At 44.2% G+C, this 5,835-nt stretch overlaps 1 pseudogene; it reads left to right on the top strand.

Annotated features, from left to right (window-relative positions):
• The first annotated feature begins 417 nt into the window (after positions 1 to 417).
• On the top strand, positions 418 to 1,970 carry LOC141148433 (AP-2 complex subunit alpha-2 pseudogene; annotated as a pseudogene).
• The last annotated feature ends 3,865 nt before the right edge of the window (positions 1,971 to 5,835 follow it).

The raw sequence follows: 5,835 nt of genomic DNA, 5'->3' as shown, positions 1-5,835 counted from the left end.
TTGTAATACTACTTTTATATTGATTACAATAAAATTACGTTCCTGGTTAAGTACAACTTATGTGGAGTGTAGTTCCTTTTTCAGTAGGTGGAACATCAGATGCCCAGGTAATAACAAAGGTATATTATTGTTATATTGTTCATTGTGGGGTTATCCTTCACTATTAGCTTCACATTAACATTGCACCACAGCTGTGTCAAGGGGATTCAGTCAAGTCATTGGGGTTTATAAGGCAGAGTACAGGCCCAATCAAATATCAGCAGCTCCTTCGGGGTTAGTGCTACACGTGGGGGCTCGTCCGGGATTGGAGAAGACACAGCTAGATAAGGTGGTCGCATTCCAGCCTGTCACACCGGCCCATGGCTTCTCCACTGCTTTTCTGGGGTCTGGCCATTGCCACCTGCTAAGTGGGTGAAGATGCCTGCTGTGTCTAAAGGAGATGGCATGCGGGGCCTGGCCGTGTTCATCTTGAATATCAGGAATTGAGATAAAGCTTTGGATGGCTACAGCAAGAAGAAATATGTCTGCAAGCTGCTTTTTATCTTCTTACTTGGCTATGACATTAACTTTGGCCACATGGAGGTGGTGAATCTGCTCAGTTCCAACAAGTACACAGAGAAGCAGATTGGTTACCTCTTCATCTCAGTTCTGGTGAATTCAAATAGTGAGCTGATCCGCCTCATCAATAATGCCATCAAAAATGACTTGTCTAGCCGCAACCCCACCTTCATGGGACTGGCTCCGCACTGTATTGCCAATGTAGGTAGTAGAGAGATGGCAGAGGCCTTTGCTGGAGAGATCCCAAGGATACTGGTTGCTGGAGACACCATGGACAGTGTTAAACAGAGTGCTGCCTTCTGCCTTTTGCGTCTGTACCATACCTCTCCGGACCTGGTGCTCATAAATGAGTGGACTTCATGAGTGGTTCATCTGCTTAATGATCAGCACCTGGGTGTAGTAACTGCTGCCACCAGTCAGATCACCACCCTGGCACAGAAGAATCCTGAAGAATTTAAAACTTCAGTTTCACTGGCAGTGTCACGGTTGAGCAGGATTGTCACTCCGGCCTCCACAGACCTGCAGGATTACACATACTACTTTGTTTCAGCTCCCTGGCTCTCTGTGAAACTCCTAAGGCTTTTAAAGTGTTATCCTCCCCCAGAGGACTCTGCTGTGCGAGGATGACTTACAGAGTGCTTAGAAACAAAGCCCAGGAGCCTCCCAAATCCAAGAAGGTGCAGCACTCCAATGCCAAGAATGCTGTGCTATTTGAGGCAATCAGCCTCATTATTTACCATGACAGTGAGTCCAATCTGCTGGTCCGGGCATGCAGCCAGCTGGGCCAGTTCCTGCAGCATCGGGAGACCAACCTGCGCTACCTGGCATTGGAGAGCATGTGTACCCTGGCCAGCTCCGAGTTCTCACACGAGGCTGTGAAGACACATATTGAGACTGTAATCAATGCACTAAAGACAGAAAGGGACGTAAATGTGCTACAGCGTGCAGTGGATCTACTGTATGCAATGTGTTATTGCAGCAATACTCAACAGATTGTAGCAGAGATGCTAAATTACCTGGAGACTGCAGATTACTCCATTCGGGAAGAGATTGTTCTCAAGGTAGCAATCCTTGCTGAAAAGTATGCAGTCGATTACACATGGTATGTGGACATCATTCTTAGCCTCATTCGGATAGCTGGGGACTATGTCAGTGAAGAGGTCTGGTACAGGGTAATCCAGATTGTCATAAACAGAGACGATGTTCAGGGATACGCAGCCAAAACTGTGTTTGAGGCTCTTCAGGCTCCTGCCTGTCATGAAAATCTGGTCAAAGTTGGCGGGTATATTTTGGGCGAGTTTGGTAATCTTATTGCTGGCGACCCACGTTCTAGCCCTTTGATCCAGTTTAACTTGTTACATTCAAAGTTCCATCTTTGCAGTGTGCCTACTAGGGCTCTGCTCCTCTCTGTATATATATATATATATATATATATATATATATATATATATATATATATATATACACACACACACATACACATACACATACACACACACTAGCTAAAAAGAGCCAGGAAATTTCTCTTTTTTTGTTCCGTAGGGAAAATTTTCTTTCACATCCTGTCATGGAGAGGCAACAGGAAGTGAAAGAGAAAAATGTCTACAAAGTGAGGGGATTTCTCTCTTAGATAGTTGTGGCAGGAATGGGTGTCCTCATTAGAAATCTTTATTCCTATTTTGCTTACAATGGGGCAAATTTGGATTTTCTTATCACTTTCTGTCTTATGCCCCGTACACACGGTCAGATTTTCCGATGGAAAATGTCCGATCGGAGCGTGTTGTCGGAAATTCCGACCGTGTGTGGGCTCCATCAGACATTTTCCATCGGATTTTCCGACACACAAAGTTTGAGAGCAGACTATAAAATTTTCCGACAACAAAATCCGATCGCGTCAATTCCGACCGTGTGTGGCCTGTTCCGACGCACAAAGTGCCACGCATGCTCAGAAGAAATTCCGAGACGGAACAGCTCGGTCGGGTAAAATTAGCGTTCGGAATGGATACAGCACTTTCGTCACGCTGCAATGTTAAAAATGGTTTAATACAGCGCACTCTCTTCTTCTTTATAATGTGAGAAGAATGAAGTAGTTTTGCTGCTCATATTCACACAGACTTCTCACAAACGTATTTCTTTACTATTTATCGGGATTCCCTCAATATATTTTGATTTTTCACATCTGACAACATTATTTTTGTTTTTTTTTTGTTTTTTTTGTTTTTAAGGCAGATTTTTTTTTTTTTGGTTTGTCTTTTTTTCAAGGCTGATCTTTGTTTTATTGTATTTTAATTTTTACTCCAGAATATTTTTGTGTGTGTTTTGTGTGTCAAGTTACCACAACACCATTGATATGTTGTTCTATTTAATCTGTAGGAGATTGTTTGGTGTTGTTGTCTCTTGTTAATTTCACATTGTACTTTCAAAATGTACCTGAATCCTCACCAACCAACTGTCCTTTTTGGATGAAAGCACACATAGGAAAGTATAATTTTCCCAAAACTTTCATTTATTAAGGGCTCACAACTAAACAAAGAGGGAGGCAATGCTGGAGAAACAGCAGAAATGTGTGAAGCCTTGGACCCCCAGGGCATACATCAACTATTTTCAAGCAAAATTGGTGGCCTGAGGAGTCCATATGTAAGGTAGTGCAGTCTGGTCCAGAAGTCCCAGAGATCTGGAAAGCAGCAGATGACATCTGTGTCCCCAGGCTGTGGTCATACAAGAGACTGCAGCTTTTGTCAGACCAGACTGAACCCAGGGCCATCACTCTCTGGTCTTCCTTCCACGCTTCCTTTCACGCTGTGGCTCTAGTGGTCGAGTTGTGGCAGGAGGAGGAGGAGGATGGTCCAACTCAATCACGTCGGTCTTGGGTGTGATTTCGCCACTCACCCCCTTAGTTAGGACTTTATAAATAAGTTGCTCACACATGAGGCGATGACCCTCCTGCATGCCCTGCAGTTTTGTGGCAGCCATGCAGGCAAAGGCCTCTTCAGGAGTGGGTAAGGCTCTGAGGGACACTGAAGCCTCCTGAATAGGGATGTGCATTATGTTTCGTTCCGAATCGAAATTCGGACGAATTTTTCATTATTCAGAAATTCGGATGCATCCGAATTTCTGAATTACAAAAGTAAAGAATTTAAACGAATCCGAAAAAAAACAAACGAATTCGAAAACATATTTGAATCGAATTTGAAGACAAATTCAAATTGAATTCGAAAACATATTCGAATCGAATTGGAAGATAAATTCGAAAACATATTCGAATCGAATTCGAAGACAAATTCGAATCGAATTAAAAAAAAAATTCGAATTGAATTCGAAAAAAAATAGAAAAACGTTTTTCTAAAAAAAAACAAGATAGAATATAAAATAATAAAGCAATAGAATATATATATATATATATATATATATATATATATATATATATATATATATATATATTTATGGTTGGAGCCCTATGTCCGATATGGACATAGATAACATTTATAATTAAGATAAGACTTACCATCGGAAATAGACCTGGAAGTGTGGACTTACCATATGAAATGGACCTGAAAGTGTGCCTTGGTCTAATGGCCGGTATGCCAAAATAAGGGGGCAAAAACATTCAGGTAGGGGTGTAATATTTTATTGGTTTTCAGTTATTCATTGAGCCAATTTGGAGAATGCCTGTGCCATCTCTACTTGAGGATTGGGGATATACCGGGCGAAGCAGGCTGATTTCCACCTGCCTAGTCTTTTGACGACGTGGTCTGGAACCCCATGGTGGGATGCTGCGGAGGCTGCTCCGATGCGAAAGGAGTGTCCGGAGTACTGACTGGGGTTAAGGTGAAGATTGCGGAGAAGTATCCTTATGTGTTTTACAAACTGACAGGCGCTTAAGGGTTTAACTGGGAATGGTAGAAGAGGACTGGTGTCCGGTTGTTCAGGCAGGAGTGACAGGAGACGGTTGAGTACGGTGACTGGACACCAGCTGTTATTGGTTTTGTACAGGTGAATGTCCACTCCAGAGCCTGTTTGCTGGGTTTTAGAGACCTCGAGGTGAAGGATGAAATGGTCTTGGTAGCGAAGCAAGTGCCGTCTGCATAGTACTTGGTCTGTGGGGTTGTTATAGGTGAATTCGCCAGGTCGCAAGAACCCGTAGTAAGCCAAATATATGGCTGCTTGTAGGACCGTGCTGGGGAGCAGACCGAATGGCGAAGTAGCCAGAATAGTCGACATATCCCTGAAGATGGGCCCCGTAATGGGTAAGCGCTTGGTGCTGGTCACTGGTTGTAGTTTCTGAATGCCCCTTAAGATGGCTCGTATGGCGTGTGATGAGAACAGTGAAGGTTTTGTGGGGTCTTGAAGCGTCAAGAAATGTTGTATGCCGGCTAGGTATAGCCGAATGGTATTGTAAGATAAGGCCAGCTGAGTGTGGCAGTATGAAGTGAAGGCCAGTACCTGTTTGACATCTGTTGGTCCTTTACGGCAGGATGTGAGAAATTTATTGAACGCCTTCCAAGCTGTCTGGTAGGCTTTGAGTGTGTTATGAGAGAGTGAGTGATTGATGAGCTGCGTTGCTCCTTGTAAATGTTGAACTAGTCCAGGGTCAGTTGTGACCAGACAGGGATAGGTGCCGACACTGGTTCGGCTCCGGGAACCTGTTTGAAAAAGGAGGTGTAGTTAAAACGTGACAGTGCGTCAGCAGCTAAATTGTATCTGCCTGGAATAAATGCACAGTGTATGTTAAACTGATGTTGTAAAGACAGTTGTACCAATCTGCGCAGGAAGGACATGACTGCTAGGGACTTGGACCTGCCTTTGTTAATGATGTCTGCCGTGGCCTGATTATCGGTGGTGAAGACTACGGTTTACCCTGTCCAATGGTGACCCCAGAGTTGTGCATCTGCCACTATGGGATAGAGTTCGAAGAGGGAAGATGTTCGAATAAAGCCGGGTATCAACAGTATCTGTTGAGGCCAGGGTCCTGAAAACCATTGGTGGGCAAAAATTGCCGCGAAACCTGTGGAGGCTGCAGCGTCTGTCACCACCTGGGGTGACTGGGCCGAAACCATGGGTATAAATAGGGATATGCCATTCCAGGTGGACAGGAATTCCTCCCACATAGATAGGTCCGCTATTGCTGCGGAGTCTAGATTTAGGATCTGGTCGGGGTCTTGTGTTTCTGACAGGAATCTCAGCAGGCGTGACACGAAGGTGCGGCCTTGTGGAATAATTCGCATGGCGAAATTAAGCATTCCCAGGAGAGATTGCAACTGCTTTTTGGTGCACCCC

Source organism: Aquarana catesbeiana, linkage group LG01 (genome assembly GCF_042186555.1).
Source record: "Aquarana catesbeiana isolate 2022-GZ linkage group LG01, ASM4218655v1, whole genome shotgun sequence".
NCBI lineage: Eukaryota > Metazoa > Chordata > Amphibia > Anura > Ranidae > Aquarana > Aquarana catesbeiana.
This window is presented reverse-complemented; position numbering and strand designations above follow the sequence as displayed.